Below are 27016 nucleotides of genomic sequence, written 5' to 3'. Positions count from 1 at the left end.
AACAGCTGTTTTCCAGATCTGGTCCTTATCATCTGGTCCTCATCATCTATATCACTGAATCTTAAATTTCAGTTGCTTGCCTCTGTAATGATCCTGACTGGTATTATGCCAGTGAGATATGGAAGACATCAGCAAGTATTAACAAGAGACTCGACACCTTCCAACAAAGATGCCTTCATCGATTCCTAAAAATTCATTATTTTGACCATGTTAGTAACAAAGAAGTGCTCCAGAAAGAAACTCCAAAAAGTGTTTCTCCAGCAAATTATATAACATAGTCACGTGCAGAAGACTGCAACTTGCAGGTCATATACTCCATATGGAGAATAATCAAATTCCCAAAATGACAATGAGATGTCCTGTCCTTGATGCCAAATGGCCAAGAGGATGCCCTCAAAATACTCAGTGAAGAACATTCTTAAAGACTTTAAACATCGCATGGGAGGACATTGACACACTCACCCCAAACCAAAAATACTGGAGATTCCTTGCTGCCCTATATGCTACATAGCATGGGAGAATCTAATGCTAATGCTAATATGAACTTGTATGTCCACGTTATTAGCTGTCTAGTTATCAGGCAACTATTTAAAACAGGGGTGTCAAACAATGAAGCCCACAGTGCCTCTGCCAGTGAAAATGGAGCTTGGGAGGGCTGTGTGTGCAGACTCTCCTGAGCTCTGTTTTCGCTGACAGAGTGCTAGCAAAACAAGCTACTAGCAAAAGTGGCATTTTTACCACCAAAAGGCAAAATTGAGAAATGTTTCCCCTTTTGCATTTGACCATCCAAGATGCAACAGAAAGGAGAAAGGGAAGAGGAAAGACAAAGAAAAAGAAGGAAAATGGGAAGAGAGCCAGGAAGGAAAAAGAAGGGGAGTAGGAGGGAGGATCAATGGATCCCCCAGTCCCATCCAGGCTACCACAGGTGCCCCCAACAACAGCGATGTTGAGCTGGCCACACTTATCCTGGCCATGCCCACCCTGGCCATGCCCACCTGTCCCCCCAAGGTCAAACACATCCCTGATGCAGCCCCCAATGAAATCGAGTTTGACACCCCTGATTTAAAAATAATATAAAAAAATGCAAGGAACATTGACATCATATCTTTCTCTTCAAAAAGGAAGGTCCGATTTTCACATGTTCCTTAAGTCCTTCTAATATGTTTGAATTAATGTGATGAGAAAAAGACAATCTTTTTATGCCAGATGTGGAAGATCAATAGCTAGTGCCCCAAGTTTATAGCATAATTAAAATGTGGAACAGGAATAATTTTCTTTTCACTGCTTCAGGCTAAGGATAGCATTATCAACAAGTCAGAAGAATATGATATAACATTTTTACTGTTTATGAATGACGCAAAAGGCTTTATGGGTTTTACAAGTAATTTCACAAGTTGAGAAAGAACAAGGGAGAATAAGCTGCAACATTGGCAAAATTGCTACTTTGCTTTCTGATCTGCAAATGTGTGAATGTATATAAGAATAACTCATAAAATCTAACATGACTCTTTTTGCAAAGCTGAGTGATACATGCACTACGTGCTGGCCAGTTGGGTATAGTATGCTACAGTAAATCTATACATCAAAGTGAGTGGGCCAAATAAGCAAAGAATAACATATAGAATAACAGAGTTGGAAGGTGTCGGGAAGGTTTAAACAGACTAACAGAGTTGGAAGGGATCTTGTAGGTCATCTAGTCTAACCTCCCCATCCGAGCAGGACACCCAAGCAGGAGATCTTCTAGATCTCCCCCATGTTCAAGCAGGAGTCCAGTATCTTCTTAAAAGCCTCCAGTGATGGAGCAGTCACCATTTCTGAAGGCAAGCCATTCCACTGGTTAATTGATCTTACTGTTAGGAAATTTCTCCTTAGTTCTAGGTTGCTTTTTTCCTTGATTAGTTTCCATCCATTTTTTTCTTGTCTTGCCTTCTGGTGCTTTGGTGAACAGGGTTTGTGGCAGCCGCTCAAATATTAGAACAGTTATATCATGTAACCCTTAATCTTTCTTTTCACTAGATTAGACAAAATCTATTTCCTGCAACCGTTCTTCATATGTTTTAGCCTCCAGCCCCCTAACAGTTTTTGTTGTTCTTTTCTGCATTCTTTCCAAAGTCTCTACATCTTTTTTATAATACAGTGAACAAAACTGGATGCAGTATTCTATGTGTGCTCTTGCTAAGTCTTTATAAAGCTGTATTAACAGTTGTGCTTTAAAAAATAAAATGTTTCCAGATTTTGCTCCTAACCTCCTTAGGGATAGCCCGTTATATAATTCAATTCCACTTTGGACATGCTAGATAACTACACTGACCATAGGTAATTTATTATGAAGGACAGTCCTTTATTTCAGAAAGCTTTAGATTGAAGTAAAACTTTTAGATTTATTTATTTTTCAAAAACTCATTTTTGTCCCTTATGTGGGTCATTTAGCTTTTACCATGCAAATAATTGCACTTAATTTATAATGTTTCACATTTGCATGAAAAATACGAAAATTGAATTGTCTCTCTAAAAACATATTTACACATAGCATTTGATTTTAGATATTTTTATCATAATATGTGTTGTGTTGCATTTTTATTCTTGTTGTTTTAATCTTCAATCTGTCTTTGGAAAAGTTAAAAGATAAACATTTTTTTTATCCTTATCAACTTTCTTCAGATATGCCCCCTTTTTGATTAAATTTTTCCAAGGAAATATGGTCACCATACACATAACATAATATTCACAATGTATTTCTTGAAGCTTTTATCCATGTAAGAATGTAGTCCATGATAATTTCAGGAAATTTCCATGAGGTGCTATGAAAAGAACTGACATGTTTTATACTTCTATAAGTGGTTTATTTGACTTTGTTTCTTAAATGTATTAATCTCTATATATGCTTGTGTATATGTGTGTGTATGTGTTGGGAGAGGGGGGTTGTGTGTGATAGACACACATATATACATGTATGGTATTCAGCTTTGTTCTGGTATTTTCCCACGTCATTGTAGTTGTGCTTTTAAAGTTGTAGCAACGTTTCGGCAGAATCTCATCTGCCATCATCAGGCTTCTGTATTGTGTTCATCTGTGAGTCAGACTTTCACAGCCATTTCAGTTTTAAATTTGGGGCAGCCTACTGCTGTGCCAGAATGGTTTTTTCTTCATCCTGATTGGTTGGGAGTCTTGATCTGTGTTTATTGGTCTTGGAGTTTGCTGTGTTCTGCTTGATCGGTTTTTCTAATATCTTCTGTCTGTTTTGTGGCTCTTTTTGTGTCTTGATTGGCTGGCAACATTGTGTTCCTGTATTGGAGGCCTTTAGTGTAGCTTGGCTCTGAGTAAATGGATGGCTATCATTTATTCGGAAGCTAGGTTTCATCTGGGTGCCTGGTTGGAGTGTGTTTGAGCTGGAGGTATCAGGGGGGAATCTGTTTGTGCCCAGGTGTTTGCCTGGGTAGTGGTGTGGAGATTTTTTTGTTGGTGAGTTCAGGCTTCCAAATAATTGACAGTCTGGTGGAATCATCTCTTCTATTTCTTGAAAGCATGAATAGATTGACTGATTTAAATTGACTGATTTAGATAAGATTTTGACAGGTACTGATGAAAAGGTGATTAAAAAATTGTATGGATATTTATTAGAAATTAAATTAGAAGAAGAACAAGTTAAAGAAACTATGATTGCTTGGGGGAAGAATTTTGGATATGGGATTGATTTAGGGAAATGGCAAAAATTGTGGTCTCAAAATTATAAAATGACAATGTCAACAGCATATAAAGAAAATTTGTATAAGATGTTTTACAGGTAGCATTTCCCCCTGACAAGAATAGCAAGAATGTTCAAGAATAAATCCAAAAAATGTTGGAAATGTCATCAGACACCTGGCTCATATTACCATATGTGGTGGACTTGTGCAGATGCTAAAAAATACTGGACTAAATCCACATGTGGTTGGAAAAAATGACAAAAAAATATATAGATTTGAAACCAGAGATATTTTTATTGAGAATTTTACCTGAAATATATAGTAAAGACTTGAAATACCTAGTTGTAAATGTGTTGGCAGTGGCTAGGATTGTACTTGCTAAAAACTGGAAAAATGAGAAAATACCATCACAGGAGGAAATCATTAAGAAAATATTGGAATGTGCTGAAATGAGTAGATGATAATATGAACTGTTATAAAATAAACTAAGTAAATTATGATTATCTTGTAAAATATGAATGAATTAAAGTATAGTCAAATGATTGATTAATAATAATACCAAGGTACTTAATTTTTGATTGAAAATATGGGATTATATGCAATGCAATTGTAATTGAAGACTACGAAATGGAAGCACAAAACAATTTGTAAACCAACCGGCACACTGTATGTACACATATGGAAGATAGCTTGATGTTTTTATGTTTTTATGTTTTGTTTGTTTATGTTTGTTTTTAAAAACTAATAAAAAATTTTTAAAAAAGAAATCTTTGAGGATGATTTAAAAAAAGCTGTCTGTCAGTTCTTTTATATAAGATCACACTTTTGTTACTTGCCATATATCACAAGAAAGAAGATAGAAATTATTCTTCCAGTGAAGCTCAACTTCTGGTAATTTCATTATAGGGTTTCTATTTTTTTGTCAACAGTATAAAAGAGGTACGACATTTTCTTCTTCCAGGATATGACTGAATGTTCAAATGTTAAACAAAAGATGTTTCTTTGCAGAAACAACTACAAGAGTCAGGAAGAAGGGGGTGAAGGAAGGAAGAATGATGTTAAATTGTCAATTTAACGAGTAAGCAAATATTTTTGTCAATTCTTTTCAATTAATTGTGAAATGTTAACAGGCCTATCAGGATTAGACTTTCTAGGTCCTGGATGTCTCAGGATGGATTTAAGGAATACATATATTGTCTTGTTTTATTATGGTTGTTTTTCTATCTCTATGGCTTCTCTGATAATTCTGTTGTTGAAGCGTTCGGTTTTGGTGATAGTTCTGGTATTTTTAAAGTCAATCTCATGTCCTGTGGCTTTGAGGTGTTGGACCAGGGAAGAGGTCAGTTCTTCCTTTTTGATTGAGTTCTTATGTTCTTCAATGTGTGCACTTATTCTTCTGTTAGTTTGTCCGATATATGTGGTGGGGCAGGCAGTGCAAAGGATTTCGTATACTCCTTGGTTTTCTAACTCGATTTTGTCTTTAGGGTTTCTTAGGATGGTGGATATTTTTCTGTTTGTGCAGAATGCTGTTTTAATGTTGTGTTTTTGGAGGATCTTGCTGGTTTTGTCTGTAGTGCCTTTTATATATGGGAGGAGGGCTTTGCCGTTCTCTTGTTCTCTGTCTTGGATTTTGGTTGGGGTTTCTTTTTGGATTAGGTGGGTAATCTTCTTTCTTTGGAATCCATTGGCTGTTAGTTCATTAGTGAGAGTGTGTAGTTTGGTTTTTAGGTGTTGTTCGTTGGCTAAGCATTTGTTCTGGAGATGAGTGTCTCGGCTACGGAATTGATCTGTGCTGGGTGGTGGTGTGAGAGTGTGTGTAGATAGCGGTTTGTATGTGTTTTCTTCTGGTAGATGGCGTGTCCTAGGGAGCCATTGGATTTTTTGTATACCAAGACATCTAGGAAGGGAAGTTGATTGTTAGCTTCTGTTTCCATGGTGAATTGTATTTTGGGGTGTAGGCTGTTGAGGTGTGTGAGGAAGTTGTTCAGTTTTTCTTTCCCGTGTGGCCACATTATGAAGGTGTCATCTACGTATATGAGCCAGAGTTTGGGTTTGTGATCATATTTTTCTGGAGCTTGTGTTTCAAAGGGTTCCATGTAGAGGTTTGCGATGACAGGAGAGAGGGGTGATCCCATGGGTGCTCCTTCTATTTGTTTGTATTTTTGTCCCTTGTAGGTAAAGTATGTATTGGATCGGCAGTAGTTGGTCAGATCTAGGATATGCTTGGGGGCGGGAGGTTGTATTTGTTTTGGATGGCTGTCAAGGCTTCTTTTATTGGCACTTCATTCTGCCCTCAAAACCCTCCCTCCCTTCTCTCAAAGGAAACAAACAACATTTTTGAATGTTCAAAATGAATGTTTGAATGTTCAGGAGCCACGTGTGGCCTATTGATGGCACACATGGAACATCAATACAGCTTGTAAATCCAAACATTAGAGGGGCATAGCAGAAGAAATGATGTGTTTGCTGTTTCCAACACATGGTTCAGTGTACAGTTGTGATTGCTTTTGATCTTGAACAAAGTGACATTTTAGGAATGCTTGCTCCAAATCAGTTATGGGGATAGTGGAAAAAAAAAACACATATGGCACACTGGCATCTGGATTCACTGGAATATTTATAAAATGATGCATAGAAGCTTCATGCTACCAAATACTTCTTAGTAGATGTTTGAGAACTGACATTCTTTATGATGCCAGCTCAAGCAAGTCTCTTTTTACCTTCCTTGATCTCCTGGAGAATAATGTATAAATGAGCCAAGCACCGATTTAAATTCTACAGCTTTCTATGTAACTGCTGAGAGAAGGAGCAGGGAAAGTTTTTCAATAGTTTTAATAGCAGAACACAAGCATCCTGTTATTTAACACTTTGCTCAAATAACATCTGAATATTAATTTGCATATACAGATATTGACTCTTCAGAGAAAGGAAAAGAAAAAAAATAGGTGAAAGAAAAATACAGCAATAGACAAAAAATGAAGGAGGAAACAGAAATTAGAGGCTTGGACAAAAGAAGCTAAAATTGCCTTGACTCCACAATAAACAGTGCAAAAATTTCATTCTATTATTTTGGGTGTTTATAGTTCAGTGACATTCTAATCAAATTATCCTGTACATGAGCAAAGAAGATAGTTTTATTTTGGCCCAAATGTGTAGATTCCCCCTCTTCCCAATCTAGTTTTCTGAAGTCAAATCATAAATAATTGCCAGCACTCAAGAGTGGGGCATATCTGTGCATTAGTTTTATCCTTTCTGATGTACCAGCTCATTTTAGCCTCTGTTACAACTATTATAGTAATTTCAAAAGCTCTGAATCATGTAATAGTTCTTTCAGATGCAACAGGAGGCTTGTATTATAAACCCCTTTGGGAAAGTACAGGATAGTACGCAATATTCTTTAAATCTGGAGACAAGCCATCGCTACCTATTTCTGTTCATAACCAGTTTTCATTCTACATGAAAAATGAAACCCACATAGGCCTTGTGCTAGGACCAAAACCCAGAATGCTATATAACAGCCACCTGCTCAGGATATCACATCAGAAAACTCAGGAAATTACACCACAAGAACTCAGAAAGTTGCAACACAGCAAACGACCCAGGAAATCACAGCACAAGACCAAGGATACCACAGCAATAAAACTCACAAGGTCATCACACAACCCATTACCCAAGCCATTACAACACAGGAGGCTAATGGAAAAGAGATCAAAACACAAATCACCCAGCAGATTACAATGCAGGATCCAGGATACCACAACAAAAGAACTCGCAAGGCCATCACACAGCCCATTATACCGACATCAACTCCATCAACCAATCAAGAGTCAGCAGCGCAGCCAACCAGCCCAGCACACCAGCCCCACCTCCCCAGTATTTATAGAGAGACGGCAGCTCCGATCGCACGCTGCTTGCACTGGCACAAAGCCAAAAGAACCAGTCTGAGGATGGCGAGTGGGACCTCGTTGAAACATCGCCAAGATAGTCTTAATCTTACATGGGAAAAGACCCAAACATTCCTAGACCTACATATACATACACACACATATATACATATATATATATAGACTCCCTAACCCTTACTTCTGAATTTTTTGGCTTTATTATTATTTCTTTTAATTTTAGCCAACTTTCCCTTTTCTCAATTTCCCTGGTCTTCCTTCTTTCCCTCTAACATTTCACCCATCTTCTCCCCTCCGCTTTCCTGTTCTCTTTTTTGAAGTTTCTTCTTGTGTAATTTCTTCTTCTTTTTTTTAATCCTGGGAGCGTTTTCTCTTTTATTTATTAACTCCGTCATCAGTGCCATAGTTTTAATTCCTTTAGTATCTTCGGCAGTGTCTCTTGTTCTCCATGTCTGTCTGAGTCTCTTTCTTCTTCCTTTAACTCCGCCTCACTGGAAATTCTTTGTTCTTTTGCCATCTCCATTATTTTCTTTTCCAATATTTCCAGTAATTCCCCTCTTTCTTTCAACATTCATTTTACCATTTGTAATTCCAACTTAAAGTCTTTGCTTATTTCTTCCATTTTTATAATCAGTTAAATTGTTTATATTCAAAGTCTTTTATTGCAATCTTTGCCAAAAGTCTCCTTTTACCTTTGTTTCTCTTGTTAATCCTTCTGTCTCTTTGTCACAATCAACCCCCAACAGTCCTAGGGAATTGCATTTGTATATCCTCTTAGTAGAATTTCTCCCCCTTTTTTCTAAATTTCTGGGATTCTTATTATTTTATTTGTCTTTTATTTCATAACAGTTGTTAAGTCCAGTAAATTTCCATAAAATTTTGTAGGAAAAAAAGTATTTGACCATTAGATGGCACTCTGTATCACTTTCCACTTTTCAAGGTTCTTTTCTTTTCTCCTTTAATTATATTAAAAATTAATTTCCAACCATTTTCACAATTAATTTTCTTAATAATAATCAGTTCCAGGCAAGTCTAGCATTTAATCCAATGCCTAATTAATGCCAATTTATATTATTTAAAGTTTAGTCTCTAATTTCATTGTAACGTTTTATACTCCAATTTTGTTTACCTTGTATTTTCCTCTTATTTTCTGTTCACCGCTGTATTACTCTTATGCAAGGGCACTTTCTTTCTATTTCTCGGGGTTGTTAAGAAAAAAAATCAAGTTCTTTTATCTGGTTACACATCGCTCACCACTTCACTGCTCCAGCGCAAAACTTACATCCCGGCAGCTTTCCGTTTTCAGGGCAGCCATTTTAGACTGCCGTTTCACCCTGTCTTCCAGGGGAATAATGCCTAGCTAGGGAAGGGAGATTGGCTCCCCTCAACCCAGCTGGTGGTCTCCCCCTCTTCACCCACCCCTCCAAGGTGGGTCAGGATGACATTGGTCCCGTAGGGACCCTTCTGACAAGGTAAACATGGATCAGAGCCATGCACGATCACGGTCTCTGAACCGTCGTTGACAGAAGCGCCACTGGAAGTCCGGCTCCTGATGTTTTCTGTGGGAAATTGGTGTCTCTCTCTCTCTCTCCCCCTTCCTCCCTTCCTCTCATTTCTGTTTGTGTATGTGTGTGTGTGTGTATGTGTGTGTATGTATGTGTTTTACCTTCTCAGGCCAGGTGGGGAGCGGAAGGCCAGAACCAGGGCCAGCCAGTGGTGGGATCACCCAACAGGGAGACACAGCAGAGGGCCCAAAGAGCCACCTGCTGCTCCAGAGCCAGGGTTGCTGACACCCACACTACTCCAAGGCAAGAAACACAACAAGGCAGGAATATGAAGTAAGACAACCAGACAACATCCTTCTCTTTGGCCAGGCTTAAATATTTAATGCTGCTATCGCCCCTCATGATGGGTAAGGCTGCTGCCTCACAAGTAGCCTTGCTAACCAGCATTGTTCCTCTCACCTCTCTGCCCTAAGCACTGTTGGATTGGGAAGAGGGGATAGCTCCTCATCCATACTGGCTATGAACACATGAACAGAGCTTGATTTTTTTCCACCGAAGTGGTACCCATTTATCTACACACAATATTGCATGCTTCTGAACTGTTGAGTGGGCAGTAGCCAGGGAATGAGCAGTGGGAATTCACCCCATCTCATGGAGCTGGGCTCGAACTGTTAGAGTGCAGACCATTTCAAGTTGGTAGTTCCAGTATTATTAATCCACTGGTCACTAAGCCACCGCAATACCGCACCCCCCTACTCCAACTGGAGATTCCACCATTCAACCTGCCCACCATCACTGATGGTACAGACACTGCAGAGAAAGACCAGTAGAAGGATTACTCTCATGAGTGTTCCCTTGAGATTTAATTGATTCATGGGAAGCCAGGCAGTTTGCCGATTGCTAGAAAAAGAATTGTACAGTAAAAAACAACAACACAAGATACAAACTACTTAGTTCCTTTTCCAAGGAATAATTATAATAAGCAAGTCACAATCTTCTGTTTTAAAACAATTTCAGAAGGAATTTCTCTTTCATCTAATGGAAGGAGGGCAGATGGTGGGGGGGAAGTATAGGAGAATGTCTGTGCCAGGCATTAATAATAATAAATTCTACCTGTGACAGCAATTTGTGACACTGGAAATCTTGCAACTATGCCATTTTGAATTATTCACCACTTGGGAAATGCACTGATATTTCATTTGGTGGCTATGCAAGCATCTTAGGCGACACTCAAGTGCACAGTACAAGACAAGTTACCAACGGGGATGAGTCCATCAAATAGATTCTGACACCTTGGACAAGTACATTTCCGTGGGATTTATGTGCTAGCAATATTCTGGATGATAAAAAGCAGGGAGGGATGGAGATGCAGACCTTGATAAAATACTGTCCCTTACCACCGTGAGGTTAACTTTGGGAAAAGAGAGACAGTGCTGGATAGGGAGAGGTCCCCTTCTTTATCAAACTGCAATCCAAGCCAGTTATGAGATCTTGGATGTTTGCCTTGGGTTAAAAAGGGAACATTGATAGACATTAACCTTCTTTATTCAGGAGGAAAAGAAGAAAATAACTGCTCTAAAATAGCGCAAAAAATCCCCAATTTCCAGCTAGTACTCAGAAAAAAAAAGAGAGAGAGAGGGAGAGGCTGGAAGTTTATAAGACCTAGAGCTGTTAGGATGATATTCAATATTATTCTGCATTGGTATTTATTATTCTTTCATTTACTAACTCTTTGTGGTCCCCGCCCCAGTCAGAAGGCTTTTCAAGCTAATTATGGCAGGGATGTCCAACCTTGGTGATTTTAAGACCTGGGGCTTCAACTCCCAGAATTCTAGTTTCAAGCACTGCCTTCATTCTGTAATCTATAAATCAGGAGTGTCCAACCTTGACAACTTTAAGACTTATAAACTTCAATTCCCAGTATGGCTGTCTGAGGAATTCTGGGAGTTCAAGTCTGCATGTCTTAAAGTTGTCATGTTTGGATAGCTCTGACTTATAGATCAAAGAAGGAAGGCAGTCCTTGAAACCAGGACTTCTTCTGAAAACCTGGACTCCCAAAAAAATATCACCCCCCCTCTCCCATTGATGAAAGTTAGGAAGAATTAAAGGTGCATTGTTTATTTAGCCTGATGCCTTGACAATCCTCAGTATTTGGAGGGGAAGGAACGCCTTCAAACCTTTGACAATACAAGAAAAAGGAACACATGTTGCATTAGTGAACAGGGGGAAGAAGACTCAGCAAGATGCCAGAACAGGGGTGGGTTTCTACCTGGTTGGACCAGTTCTATAGAACCGGTTGTTATAATTCTGCCCAGTTCAGAGAATTGGCGAACCGTGCCACTGGCTGGCTCCTCCTCTCCCCTCCCTGCCCACTCATACCTTACCTGGTACGTGTGCCATCAAACTTGCCTGCTAAGTTGCTGTTTTTCCTTTTTTTTTTCCTTCGACCATCAGCTGTTCTGCTGTACTGGGAGATTTAGATTAGCCAGAAAGCAGGAAATTGTTGGATTTCTTTCTAGCTAATCAAAAAGCAGAGCTGAACCTTCCTTAGGACTGAAGCTTCTATTTTTCAATGCAGACTCAGGTAGCCAATGGCAGATAGATCTCTGAGTGAATCTATGATTCTGTGAGCAACTCAATCTGCCTGCCTGCTTTGCCTGATTTTGGGTAAAAGTTGCTCTTTTTTAAATAAAAAATTAAATATTTACATAAATATTTACAATATTTACATATAAGCCATGCCCAGCTAGTCACGTGATCACCAAGCCACACCCAGTTAGCAAACTACACTCACCCAGTCACATGACCACCAAGCCACACCCACAAATTAGGCCACACCCACAGAAACAGTTGTTAAGAAATTTGAATCCCACCCCACACAGTCATAGAATTTCAGGCAGCTTCCTTGGCCTAATTAAGAGGGAGCTGAAAATAGTAATAATCTGGAAAGGAAAAATTTTTTTCCCTATTTCTCAGCTACTTTTCATCCCCTTCATGTGAACGCAGCTTGTTTGTTATGTGTCCTTCCACCCATCCTCCTCTCTTGCATTTTTGACAATGTCTTCTTGGTCCTCAGCTTCCAAAGGTCTCAGTTATTTTCAGAAGACTAGTTCATCAAATCACCTGTAATGGCATAGAACAGGAGTGTCAAACTGGCAGCTTGTGGGCTGGATGTGTCATATGCAGGCCGTGCTCACCCTGGTTCAGCAAAGGCAAAAAACATCACGATACATCACCATACATGACGCGATTGAGTTTGACACCCATGGCATAGAAGAAGGTGGGTTTTGTACCAAGGACCATTCAAAGTGACCATTTCTATTGACTGTTCAAAGCTACAACATCACTGAAAAAATTGACAATGGCAAAAGTATAAACTGTAAAAAAAAATGTTTAAAAAACTGCAAATTATTCCCCATGAACCCTGTAAACCAATAGAAATGAAAGGGCAAATCCCTCAGATTCAGCAACTTTGCAAAATCTGGATATTGCAACTTTTTCCTGCAATCCTGTATTTATTGCTTAGCTTAAAATTATTCCAACTTGTTTAAATTGGACAGTGCCTGGATAGAAGAATGTGAATAGGAGTTATTCACATAAGGAGTATAAGGTTGCCTAATTATCAGGCTATTCAAACTGGCACAAAATTTAACTCTGGAAGAAGAACCTCATAGTAAATTGCTGCCAAGGAATACAAAACTTAAAACTGTCATAGCATACTACTGGGTTTTTAAAAACTCACTGGGAATCCTCTCAGTTAAATAAAATAAATATTAAGCAGAAACTAAGAAATGCTTGCAGTTGAAATTAAGAGGATATACTAGTTGCCTCAATCAATTCATGCTATCCTTGAAGATTTTTTGCAGCACAATAAACCCAAATTTTCTATCAAGGTGTTTTTCCAGGAAAACCAGATTTGCTTGCTTTGGGAAGCATGAATTCAAAACTGGATCAAATCCAAATCCTTATGTATGCTTCAAATACTGGCCTATCATTTTACCCTCTTTGGCATAAAATTATTTCAAAATTGCTGTAGATAAAAAAAGTGGTAATGCCTGAATAAGTCATGGAAATGACTCTTTGGTGCTTAAAAAAGTTGTACTGGCACACAGAAATTCATGTCTGGCTGCACTCCAATGGTCCAAGCAAAACATGTTTCATGATTCTGCTAGTTGGTTTAAGCTACCAGGATTGACAGGCGTTACTTTGAACAACTAAAATATGTGCTGTCATGCAGAGCTACATCTTTTATAATTATGGACCGTGTATGTCTTCTCAAGCCCACTAGTGTTCAGAATGTATGAATAAAAATCCACAGCTATTTCAGATGACCCTCTCCATTCCTTTCTAGTGTGTCTCTGACTGTAGGCATTTGATTGAACTCCAAAGACCTTCAAGAACTTGAAAAGCTTAGGTACAGAAAGGAAAGACCTGTTCTAGGTTCTCACAAGGAGAGTTTTGCATTTAATGAGTGTAAGGTGTAAGAAAAAGAGGTTTGGCTGAACATTAAAAGAAAGGTCTTAGCAATGAGAACAATTAAAGTAGTTCTCTATAAAACTGGAATTGACAAATTAACTATCAGCACCATGCCTGTCCTGACTTTTTTACACCGAGGATTGGACACAGATTCATTCAATTTCAGAATTCCAACATTCACACAATTCACTTTGCCAATGTACCGTTTTAGAACAAACTCAAAGGGAGGAGAAAAGATTAGAAATGTTTAGCTCACATTTGTATGAAGCCAATATTCATATAGGAATGCTGGAACTGATAATGATGAATGCTGGAAGAATTCATTCCAGATTTATTGAGTTCCTAGCATCCCTCATCCATAGATAGCTGCTTAGCAGCATGCTCTAAAAGCTAGGCCAAAGAGATATAATGTAAGAGAAAACAAGTGGTGTACTTGGGATGAAGGGGGGGACGGGACAATTATGGATTTATGATGTATTATGATGAAATAATTTTAAATCGGATTTTCAAAAATCTATGTATCAATACATAATATACGTTTATATTATGAGGTTTGTTAGGAATTGATAATCACGTAACAGTTGGTTTGGAAATATATAAACCAGGATAGACATTTAATATTGTCTCTTTAAGGGAATGATAAAATTGTAATTGGGTGTGGTTCCTCAAACAGCCATAAGATGGAGCCAGAAACCGGGGTTGTATGTTCTGTTGTTGTTAGTTGCTAGTTGCTAAATGTTCTGATGGTTGCTGTTTTTGGTCCTGCATTTCCCTATTGACTATTGCTGATCGTCGTTATTCTTGGATTGATGTGAGTCTATTACTGAACTGTTTATGACACTGGATTTTGTTATTTGGATTATCCCTAAATTGAAAACTGACTGCTTTAACCGTGTATGACTTGGACTGCTTATTGGACTTTGCTTAACTGTTTGCTGGAAGTAAAACCTACATTTTATTATTCAGTGTATCTGTGTGCTGGTCATGTGTTATTCAATACCATTCTCACTACGTTTCCCTGGTTGCACTCATTCTCTTAAAGGGGAATTACCTCAACAAGGTTCTCTTGTCTCATCCATGTATGGTTTGTTCCAGTCGTCCACTTATCGGATTGTCCCATATCTCATGTGGACCTTGTTAATCTAGGTGACATCTGAGGCAGGAACTGGCCAGTCAACCAGACATTTTGGTAGAAGACAAGACAAGACAAGATTGAAATAGAGGTCCTAAGTGATGGCAACATCGGGAAGAAAGACCATGAGAAGCTGGAAAAGTACTAGGACCTCAAAGGGGAACTAGAGAGGATGTAGGAAGTAAAGACCAAAGCAATCCTAGTGGTGGTAGAATTGGGGCTGGAACTCCTAATCTCCAACAGATCCAGAAACAGCATAAGAATGCTCTATTCAGAAGAGGTCAGTGCTGAGAACAGCTAAGATACTCAACCCTCAAAGAGTGCAGAACCCTCAAACTCTCAGACCTATGTTAGAAGACCTGAGATTGAGTAACACATACTATCCATAAGGTTGAGAAGGGATTTTGTTTTATAAATGAAACTGCAGATACAATTGATAATGTACTGTATATTTGTATACACTTCTGTGCATACACTGTAGAAATTATTGCTCCTTCTTGTTTCATTCCTACTTCCAAAATTACTAGTAGTTAATCATTAGCTACTTCTACTCCAGATTCCAATAGCGCGTCAATGCCTTTATCAGGAGCAAAGCACAGGGAAAGCAAACAGAGAAATTGTTTCCTACTAGTACATAGTGTTTATGGCTTTAAAAGCCCAAGGCTGACGTGTACTATGAGCAATAAAATTATCAATGGATAATAATTTCAGTTTATACCACAACATGCATTTAAAATCACTGTTGCTTAAATTCTGTCCTTTGGCAAAGCCCAAGCTTACTACTCCATAAACTGTTGGTCTTCCAATTTCTGTTATCTTGACTTATAAAGGGGAGTGTCCCTTCAAACTGCAGGCCAGACCAATGGCTGTCAACTAGGTCAGTTTTCCAAACCTGTTGCTTTCTAGTTGTTGTTTTTTTCAAGAGGCAATTTGACTTTCTTGTTTTTCTTTGAAGACATTTTGCTTCTTACCCAAGAAGCTTCTTCAGCTCTGACTGGACTTATACTCCTTGCAGACAGCTGGTTATTTGCATTTGCATTCTTTTAAAGAGTCATTGAGGCCACCAAGAGGTTTGTCAGCATCATCAGGATGACCTGAGTAGTGCAAATGAGTGTGGAGCCTTCTTGGAACTGCAAAGGGGACTGTGCTGTAGACTGGAGGTAGATGATGTTGTATAACAATGCAAACGATCTGCAAGGAGTATAAATCCTTCCATTCCTCACCATCTAGTCAGAGCTAAAGAAGTTTCTTGCATGAGAAGTGAAACATCTTCAAAGAAAAACCAGAAAGTCCAGTTGCCTCTTGAAAAAGCACCTGGGACAAACATGACCTGGATGACTGAGAATCTCCATAGACACTGTTGCTTTCTATATGTCTTGAAATTATATTTCCTGGAATTTTATACAGCTTAATCTATATCAAAAGGGTAAAACTATCATATGGAATCTGCTGTGAAGAAGAAAAAAAAATCATGGTTGGCTAGTTCTAATCCACTGTTTTTCATATAAGTGCCTCCTTTGCAATCATCATGGAAACACTTTAGAGGCTGAAATTTTCCCTGTTGCTTTTTTTTTTAACCTTAGTTATGAAATAGTTAATTCAGAATGGAGGAAAAAATAACAGAAAAGACTGGATTTCATTAATCCAAGCCCCTGCCCCCCCCCCCAATAGTGGTAGCAGTCATATTTGGACAGAGAGACAACAAGAAAAAAAATAGAAGCAGAAAACTGACTGTTTGTAAGGAACTCTTGAGACAAAGCAAATACCCAAAGTTAAGAATAGTAAGAATATTATTGTCAATTGCGTGCTTCAACAAGAGTTCTAGAAAACGAAAATAATTTTATAGTTTCTACTCTTTTCTTGTGGATGGAAAAAATCTCATCACTTTATTAAGTGGTTGTCCTTCCGTGATTGATAAACTGGATAGTTTATAATGCAGTGCAGAGAATTTCAGAAAACTATATGGGACATCTTCAAAGAGCTTCAATGAAATGAAGCAATGTGCCATTCACAATACTTGCACCTGTCCAAACAACCAAATGGTTTTATTCATATGACATATGAGAGCCAATGGGTCTAATGGTTAAGGCACCAATTTAGAAATTAGGAGGACATGAGTTTTAGGCCATGAAAATTTGCCTGGGTGATTTTGGGCCAATCACAAGGACACTGTAAGTTCTAGTCTTGCCTTGGGCATGAAGGTGTGTTGCATATGTTTGCTGTCTTATTTGGGGGAAAAAAAAGTGATATAAATAATATAAATTTTGTGAAATAAAACTGATTCATTTCCAGTATCCTTTGTAAAGGTTTTTCATTGTAAAGAAGAAATAAAAGAATAATAATGAAAACACAAAATTAGTTTATGTGGTAAGTGAATAAACAATGCAATCCATCTGTGGAAATTGAATTCATAAGGGTAGTTACTTAGATTAAGAAACTATCTCTATGCTTTGATGAGATTGGAGATATATAACACGTTGACATATAAGCAGGAGCACCTGGTTGGAGCAATGCTGTTGGAGTTATCTTAAAAGTTATATACCATTAACATGTTAGAAATGTGCAAATTTAATACATTTAGTTTTCATAAATCAGGAATGAGCAGAAAGAGGAGATTTACAATGAATTGAATTTAGTTGTGTACCAATAACGAAAATCACCATGCATTCAGAAAAGAATACTCCTGGGAGAAAAAAATATCCAGGAAAAATCAAGATTGGACTTGCAAACTTGGTTTGATACTGAACAAAATTCCAAGGCATGTTCATGCTATCTCTTAAATTTTACCATAAATTCACTCACTGGTGTGAATGAAGCAAAGTTCTATCATTCCTGGTATGTCTATGTTTATTCCTATTTTTAGCTGTTATGTTGGGTCATCCTTTTACTTGTATTTTTCCACTGAATTGCCTAGCTGCCTCAGGCTATTTATGTCTTCATTCTCCTTAGTTGAAGCTACACCCTTGTTTGTGTTTGTAAGAGAGAGAGTTGAGAATGCAGGGGCTGAATATATTTCATAACTCAAGAAATCGGAACTGATATTCCAGATTTGTGCCTGCAGCCTTGGCATTTACCAGGACTTCTAATTTTTCTTTTTGTTTTGGTTTTAAATAAATTAATAAGCAGGTAGTCAGCAAATTGGGAAGCCAAGAACTATCTGACAACATCTCCTATATTTCCTACAGTGCCCCTGGGCTGCCCCTATCAATTCAGAACACATAATTCAAAAATGGCTACAAGCCAACACTTTGCTTGGAACTATGTTTTCCTTTGGAGAAAAAGAACTGTTGGGATCAGGATCCCAAGAGTCTCCCAGAATTTTAGAAAGAAGGATGAGAAGCAACCTTGTTAAATTGCTTTTTGGTAAACACGTGTATGGATTCATGCCACAAGAGCTGCTATTTTATGAATCAATAAACCCCACTCCATATAGATAGTCACTAACTTTCACTTAGTTACAACGGAGTACCCCAAGCCTACTTACAACCTGATTCTAAATTGCAACAGCCACCCTCTTCCCATGACCACGTAATTGCATTTTGGGCCATTAACAACTGCCCTGCACGTTTAACCATCTGCAACATCCCACAATTACATGACTGCAAATTACATTGTTGTTATTTTTTTTGCCAGAAATTGGTGTTTACTTTCAGTTTCTGGAAATAAAAACAAATTGTCCACCTCAGACCATTGTCCACCTCAGACCATAAATCTATTTAACCAACATGGTGATTCACTTACTGACTGCTGTAAAAAAAAAGGATGTAAAATCGAGCTTAGCCACATGGATACCTGTTTAGCAATTGGAATGACTTATGGCCATAATTCTGGGCTTATGGTTCTAAGGTATGGTTCTAAATTGGTGACTATCTGTAGCAGTTGAGAAAGGGCTTAACATGGCCTGTTCTCAATTTTTATTTATTTGTTTGTTTGCCAAAGATGTATAAGATAGCAGTATAAGTATACATATTTGGAAGATACAACTCATTTGCTGTAATTCACACTGTATATCTGACATATACATGATTGAGTGTGTCCAGAGGTATTTCACGAGAAGAGTACTCCATAAATAAACATAAACATGAACAAAGGAAGTAAACACAGGTCAATGGGGACAGTAGGAGAGGGACGATAGGCACATTGGTGCACTTATGTACGCCCCCTTTATGGACCTCTTAGGAATTGGGTGAGGTCCACATTAGACAGGTTGAAGCTGTGAGGGTTTGAGCCTGTAACAACAGAGTCCGGTAGAACATTCCAGGCGTTGACCACTCTGTTGCTGAAGTTGTATTTTCTGCAATCAAGTTTGAAGTAGTTTACCTTGAGTTTGAATTGATTGTTTGCCTGCATATTATTGTGATTGAAGCCAAAGAAGTCATTGACAGGTAATATGTTATAGCAGACAATTTTATGTACGATGCTTAGATCAGACTGCAGGAGGCAGAGTTCCAGATTGTCCAAGCCCAGAATTTCAGGCTTGGTGGCATAAGGGATTCTTATTGTGAATAGAAGAATGGAGTACTCTTCTTGTGAAATACCTCTGGACACACTCAATCATGTATATGTCAGATATACAGTGTGGATTACAGCAAATGAGTTGTATCTTCCAAATATGTCTGGGTCTCCAAAAGAATTTGAATATAAAGATTTCTTAAGGTTTCATCCTTATCTATGTCTCTATGGGAGAATCGGAGCAAGGTGGACATTTTTGAACCCCTGGCTCAACATTGCAAATGTATTTTATTTCCATGTGTCGCTTGACCTTTCTAGAAGGCACAGCTACAAATCTGAACAGACAAAATAATAAAAAATCAGCCCTCAGATCCACCCAGTGGGCTGCCTCTTTTTCTCTTGTGCCTTACAAGAAAATAGAGACTTTCGGCTCCTGCTGTATTAGCTAGGCTGCTGTGCTATGCAACAATCAGGCAGGTGCACCTGGAAAATTGGAAAATCTCCTAAATCTGAGTGAGTTGAAAACCCAGAGATGGGAAGCTGGAATTCTTCTCTTCGTTCCCAATTGAAATGGTGTACTGTTTTAAGGAAAACAGTTTTAACCCTGCCTTCCTTTTTGTTTTCTCATCTGCAAAAATCAACATTTCCAGGTTTCTATGTGATTCATCAATTAAGCTGAGTTTGCTTCAGCCAGGCTGAAAGCATAGTCCACTCATTTGCAATTTGGCAATAGCAGATAATCCATTTGCCAGTCTACCCATTTAAAAAAACAAAACAAAAGACTTTCCACAGTCGGAAACCACATGTTAAGTTTTGCTTTGCAAGCTTTTGCACCAAATAAACAGGGCTTGGCTTTGCAGGCAATGTGAGGCTTACTCAAAGGAGGAAAGGCCTTCCTGCTATTTTTTTTTTAAATATTTTGTTTGTTCATTTAAAGGACTTGCTGTTTCTCTCTTTATAATTTTTGGGAATGAATAATGAAAATCAATGCAGAGCAATCCAAATACCACTGAATTAAGTGAGCATGGCACCCCCATAGGCAGAAAATAATAATTAATCATATGCATAGTCAATATCACCAATTAGTTTAGAGAATAGAATAAATCCCATCCTCGCAAAAAAAAAAAAAAAACCCTATGGCCTTATTGTGCAACAAGAGAAGGAAAACTGTAGAAGAAGCCCTAAAATACTCTGAGAATGAGTTAAGAATAAAACAAAAGCCTCTTTCATTGGGAAGGATTTTTTGGGGGGGCAGAAGATTATATACCTTAGCAAGACTTATTGCCATGCAGAGATTTGTTGTGCTGTTTTGTTCTCCTTGCCCATAGCTGAATCCCACTGTGCATGTACAAGGTGACCATGTCTGTGATTCTATCTCCTCTAATACCAGTCATAACAGAAGACCTTCTGTCTGTGATTTGTCAGCCTTATGCTTTTCCATACCATTCCTATCAATTAACTGGTTCATGAGGAAGGTAGGTTATTTCTGTCTTGTTGTGTTTGAGTAAAAAACAACAACATTGATATAGGAAAAAGCAATTAATTGAGACATTGTGCCAGGCCTTTGGTTGGCTTTATTCTCAGTTCATGTGCAAAAAAATGACAACTAAATGCATAAAGCATCGGTAAGGTTGTTGCTAGTATCTATAAAACAAGTCTACTATCTTTATGGATTCAATACTGGCAAGTAAACCCAATGATGAAATTATCCAAAGGAAAAGAAAGGAGGAGGAGAAGGAGGTGAGAGAGAAAGGGAGAGGAGAGGGAAAGGGAGAAGGAAAGGGAAAGGAAGAGAGAAAGGAAGAGGGAGAGGGAGAGAGAAAGAGAGAAAGAGAAAGAGAGGCTGAGTATAGCTGAAAATGATTTTCTAACAGTTGGGTGCACCTTTATTGATTATGCTTGAGAAATACAAATTTATATACTTCTCATAATGCACATTAGAATCTATGGTGAGCTAGTTATTAGTTTAAAAAGAGCCACAGAGCATTGTGGTATTTAGTATTAAGATTTAGAAGTATGTTTAACATACTTGGAAGTTCTTTTCTACAACATAATCTCCTTGTAGAATAAACAAAGAGATTAAATTTAAATCTCCTTAAATTGAATGAATACATAAACCTTTCACCAATGACAATTTGGCATAATATTTTGGATTGGACTGTTTTTAAGGAAGATTTTGTTGTGTTGTTTGGAATAGATAGATAGAGATAGATAGATAGATAGATAGATAGATAGATAGATAGATAGATAGATAGATAGATAGATAGATAGGGGAGAGGTTTCATGGAACCTCAATGATTCACAACATATTTAACTGGAGATACTGGGACATGAACATGCTTAACCATGAATATGTTAGTTCTTCTGTAGTGCATTACTTAGTGGAAAAAATAACTGATGAAGAGAAATAGTTGCTTTGTATTTTTCTTTTCCTAAAAATGTGCTGGTCTGACACCATTGAACCAAAGACCTTATTTCTCTATGAAATTGTTAGAAAGTCCAAAAGCCCTAGAGCTCAATAGGAATGTTTCCATTTTTATTCAAAGAGGACTGTAAAAGTAGCTCAGAACAAGAGTACAACCTGCCAACATTTCATATGTGAACATTAGAATGTGGCTCACACCACAAGAGAATCCCTGAATTCTGTTACTTGTGGTTGAAAACCATGTAGTCATTGATTTCAAGACTATGTGCCTGCCATTTCCAACTATTTAATTCAGCTACTTGTCATGGCCCACATGAGATTCTCTCGCAGCACACATCTTGAAATTCATGTTCTGTTGCATTGGTGCATGCACAGCAGCTGCTCTAATACATCACATTTCCTCTGGGTAGTAAAATAACCCACTTTCTGATTTGCACAAGACATTAAGCCATCAATGATGTAAATTGGCTGGGTTGGCCGCACACTAAGCCACCCAAAAACAAATAAACAACAACAAAAAAACAAGGTTAAAAGGAACCAAGCTTTGCGCACTCTGCACATGGAGTCATTAGATGTTTAACAGCCTTGATTAGATGTGTTGTATGGGCACAGTATGTGGAAGAATGCTTGGTGTTAAAAGGGCTTTGCAAATTCTGATACAAAATGACCTGACTCCTAAATTAATGTGGCATTCAACCATTAATTAAGTCACACACTGCATATTTCCCAAGAGTACCACAATGAAAAAGAATGTCAAGATGCTTGGAAAGGAAATATTTTCTGGAGGGATTTGATTCAAAATGCATAATTTAATGTAACTTTTATGTGACCATTTTCAAAAAGGAACTGGGGAATGAAATAGACTAGACTTATTGATGGACGCATAAAAAGATGGGATGAACCATAAATATGAATTTGTTCCATCAACCAGATCCACAGCCAATTCCTGAGAATTCCCAGAGCTGCATGCAGACCCCATCCCTTTTTTTCCTGATTTCTAGATATTCCTAAAAAGATCATAAGTCTTCCCACCCTGGAAAACATTACAACTGTAGTGGAAATACCACTATAGATTTAATATCAAACCAACCACAACAAAAAATCAACTAAACTTCACCTAACCCTGCTCCCAATCCCAAAATACAAAAAAGACCCACACACACAAAAAATTACGAACCAGTCCAGGTATACTTAATATGACCTAATCTATTTTGCATTATTATGTCCTACAGCTGCATCAATTGTCAGTTCCCACATGCTATCAATGGGATGAAAGTGCTTAGTACAATCCAGTGGTAAGATTCAAAAAATGGCTTAGTGGGCGTGGCTTGGTGACTGTGGCAGGGGAAGGATACTGTAAAATCTCCATTCCCTCCCCACTCCTGCAGGGAGGTTACTGCAAAATCACATTCCCTCCCCACCCCACTAACCTGCTTTCCAGCTCCGTTCTCCTGTGCAGGGCAACAAAAGAAGAACCAGCCGATCAGCTGGGACTCAGGAGGCAGTGAATAGGTGGGAGTGGGGCCAGTCAGAGGTGGTATTTGCTGGTTCTCCAAACTACTCAAAATTTCTGCTACCGGTTCTCCAGAACTGGTCAGAACCTGCTGAATACCACCTCTGGTACAATCCTATCTATTTTTCAATCACAGCTGCACCTTCATTTGAAATAGGCCAATGCTAAAAATCAGACTCAACCTAATGGCTAATAAGCAGTGATATTAAACCTAAATTACAAAAATTCAGATGGTCACTTGATAGGAGTACATCTTTGCTGCCATCTCATAGTCCATTAGATCTTCACAGTCCAGACCCTGACTACTAGCAATCAGTAAAGGGAAAACAGCCTCTCTTTGAACTGAATTCCTGCACACTTTCTCCCTGTACCAATTTATACCCTGCTGACTTCAAGCTAAACCAGGAAAAATTGAAACTCTTACGAATTTCAATATCCACATCTATAAAATAATTTTTTAAAAATCCAGAAAGTTATATTACTACATTGTTTCATAAATTCTGGAGGACATAGACAGAGAAAAAGAAAAAAAAGAGAGAAATGACGTTCAACAGGACTGACAAAATCCTTCTTCAAAACTGTGTGAACATAATAGATTGTGTGAACCTCCTATGCATGCCTACACACGTCATCTGATTGTCAGTCAAATAGATTCTCTTTCTAAATCACCATCTTATTCAAGAAGAAATCCCTAGAAATTATGAGGCAATCACGCTGCATAATCCAGATTGAGGGCCAATCAAGAACTAAAAGTATTGACTCCACAAGCCTATACATCAGGGGTAGTTTGTTCAAAACGGTAGCTCTGAAGTTCACCTGGAAGTGAACTGGTTTCCTCTAATGATCAGCTATTGGGCCCACCTGCTCGCCCTGGCTCCATACTGACCTTTATTTCCTGCTTTTGATGCTCAGCTGCAATGCACGGCACAGCACATGGCCGTGCATCAGCTGTTGAAGAGACAGGGAAAGTGCAGGAGTGCAGGAGAAAATCAGTAGGAACGACTCTGCAGGCGTGCAAAGTGCACGTTTTCCACATGCAAGTGCAAGTGTATACGCAAAGCATGTCCACCAAGCCATGCCCACCGAACCAGTGGTAAACCAATTTGAATCCCACCCCTGCTATACAAACGCCTATACTTCTTTGATAAGATATTTACTGTAGTTTATATGCCATTACATTCCAGAAATTCTAAGCACTTTATAATAGCAAAAAAAAAAACCCCACCCCAAAATCATCTGGTGTTAGGAAGAATAAAAGAACATGCACATAAACAAACAACCCTTGATAACAATATCCAGACCAATGTACCTACACTTTTGGGGTAACAGGATCATCCATTTCATCCTGCACCTCCCTCCAGAAAAGCCATCTTGAGTCTTCAAAAACTTCCCCAAGATTGGGCAACCCAAATATAATGTAGTTAGTTGTCCTAGTGGAGGGGTTCATCACAGAAAATGTTGAATCCTGGGGTCCTTTCAATGCCATATGCCATCATACCATGTTGCAACAAAATCAGAATGTATTTCAGCTATCTGCTCAGAAGGATTGTATAATGAAAATAATTTCTGTCTTAAGAACTCAGTGAGTAGATGGAAGTACAACAATGTTGTAAGCATTCTGTGATTGCTAAGTAGCAAATTGCATTCAAAAGGTTTAGCAAAGGAATGACATCAAAACATTTACCAACAAGAAAACAAACAAAGTGTTTGGTAGGCTACCATCAGGCTTCTTAATCTGGTGTATACAGAAGCAACCGAAATAATTTTCTATAGCATCCAAATTCAAGTCAAAGCATCAACCTTCTACCAATTACTGTCTAAAGTAGCCCATTTTTATTTGTCCATCCCCCAGCCTTAGTATGTTTGCACAAAAATAGCCATTATCAAACTTTACGGCAGTAGCTACAAAAGAAGTTAAGTGGTTTTTCTAAATAAGGGTTGGATTTTTGCAGGCCAATTTATCTCCTCTTCTGATAAAAGTGCCGGTTAACTAGAAAATTACTGTGTTTTGTTGGTTATAACATATTACCTTCTCACTTACTTGATTCCTCACTGAGAAACATACTCTTGCTTTCCTTTCCTTTCTCCTCCTCCTCCTCCTCCTCAAATAAAACTCCTTCGTGAAATAAAACTGCAAAATTGCCAACTCCCTGGAATGTCACACTGATTTCCATCCATCTGTGGCACCTTTCACCCTGTTAAAACTTCAGGAAAATCCAACCATAATGAACTGAAGCAGCATTTCCATCCCACCCACCCCATCACCACAAACCCACAAAAAACAGCAAGGGTGGGGTTTTTCTCCCTCATTGCCCAAGAACTTTCACATGTACCAGCAGAGCCACACCAGTATACTTGTCCGTGCAGAAAACGGCCCATTAACTGCCTTGAAATTTAATCCTGCTCAGGGCAGACTACAAACATGATCTCATCTGTTGCACACATAGAGACATTTACACACACACACTCACCTGGCAAGGGAGAATTTGGGAAGCCTATATCCTTCTCTGCCATGTTCTATGCATAATGGGGTATGTGATTGTGTGTACGTGTTGGGTTTGTGGAAAGAAGGTAGTGGAATCGGTGACGAAGGAAGTTTGACCTTCTGATTTCCTACGCTGCATGTAACCGTACACCTAATTAGCAGCTTACCTTCCTCAGTTACCTGGGCTTGCCTGACCTGTTTTGCTATAAAGTGACATCACCTCTTTTGATCTCTCCAGTTGAATTTACATATTCTTCAGACACAATAACCAGTTGATTGACTTTTGGCTCCACCTATCCAACCTAGTCCCTCTCTCCTCTCCTCTCCCTCCTTCCCTCCTTCCTCCTCGCTCTCTCCTCTCATTTTTAATCTGCCCTAGTCTTATTTTTTTTTCAGAGAAAGCTGCCTGCTCAAACTCTGAGGTTTTCAGGGCCTTTTCTGAGTTACTACACTGAAATCTAGGGTTTTCTGCAAGAAACTGGAATGAATTTGGACTCATCGGAAGAAGCCCATGGATATATTTCTATATAGAGACGGGGAATATAATAGTCTAGGTTTAAAACAACTATTTGAAGCTTCATTTTCCCTGTCAAACTGCACATGCCAATCAGAAATGCCTTGAGAATACCCCTGTGATTATTCTTTTTCTCTCAGACCCATGGAGGGGGGAGGGGAAATGCCCACTTTTCCATATTTTTCTAAATGTTTACTGGACTCATATTACTAATTAGACAACTAGACAGAGCAGTTTTTTCCTGAACGCCATCACTCTGCTAAACAAATAATTCCCTCAACACTGTCAAGCTATTTACTAAGTCTGCATTACTATTTACTATTTATCCTCCCATTCTTCCTTTCATCCATCCCCTCCCACTTATGACTGTAACCTTGTTTCTTGTATCCTAAACAATTTTGATTGACTGTTTCCTAGTATGATTTGATTGCCTATGACTATTATTAGGTGTTGTACCTTATGATTCTTGATGAATGTATATTTTCTTTTATGTACACTGAGAGCATATGCAAATAGGACAAATCCCTTGTGTGTCCAATCATACTTGGCCAATAAAGAATTCTATTCTATTCTGTTCTATTCTAATGTTAATATTATCATCTTTGTGGTTAGAATATTATTGCCAGTAATATGTCAATTATCAATATTATTATTATTCCATTGGGTGATGCTCCCTGCTTTTCCAGACATTTAAAGTGATGGGACACAAAACATGGGAGGAGGATAAAGGTAAGAGTAAGGGTTAGGAGGAGGGCAAAGGGAAGGGGAAGGAGGAGGATTGATTAACATAAGGGGATATGTTAAGATTTTGAGAATGAAGATATGAATTACAGATTTGGAGACAGTCACTAAAAGGACTAAGGGTCTACAATAAAAATAATTCAATTATTATTACAGGTAGTCCTCAACTTACAAAAGTTCATTTA

The 27016-nt window shown here is 38.3% G+C and overlaps 1 protein-coding gene across 20 annotated transcripts in view; it reads right to left on the bottom strand.

The window, feature by feature from the left end:
• Positions 1 to 25773, bottom strand: part of NAALADL2 (N-acetylated alpha-linked acidic dipeptidase like 2) — a 608345-nt gene extending 582572 nt beyond the window's left edge. For 5 of the 20 annotated variants that reach the window (XM_087933477.1, XM_087933491.1, XM_087933478.1 and 2 more), the window contains exon 1: positions 25563 to 25754. The gene's annotated coding sequence lies outside the window, so the exon portion shown is untranslated. Of the gene's footprint in view, positions 1 to 25120; positions 25296 to 25562 lie in introns of all 20 variants that reach the window. The other 15 variants (XM_087933475.1, XM_087933472.1, XM_087933489.1 and 12 more) reach the window with 9 other exon arrangements.
• Between the last annotated feature and the right edge of the window lie 1243 nt (positions 25774 to 27016).

This window comes from Pseudonaja textilis, chromosome 4 (assembly GCF_049901715.1).
Source record: "Pseudonaja textilis isolate UNSWEBS1 chromosome 4, rPseTex1.2, whole genome shotgun sequence".
Taxonomy (NCBI): Eukaryota; Metazoa; Chordata; class Lepidosauria; order Squamata; family Elapidae; genus Pseudonaja; species Pseudonaja textilis.
The sequence above is the reverse complement of the archived record's forward strand: the minus strand, read 5'-3'. Positions and strand labels throughout refer to the sequence as shown.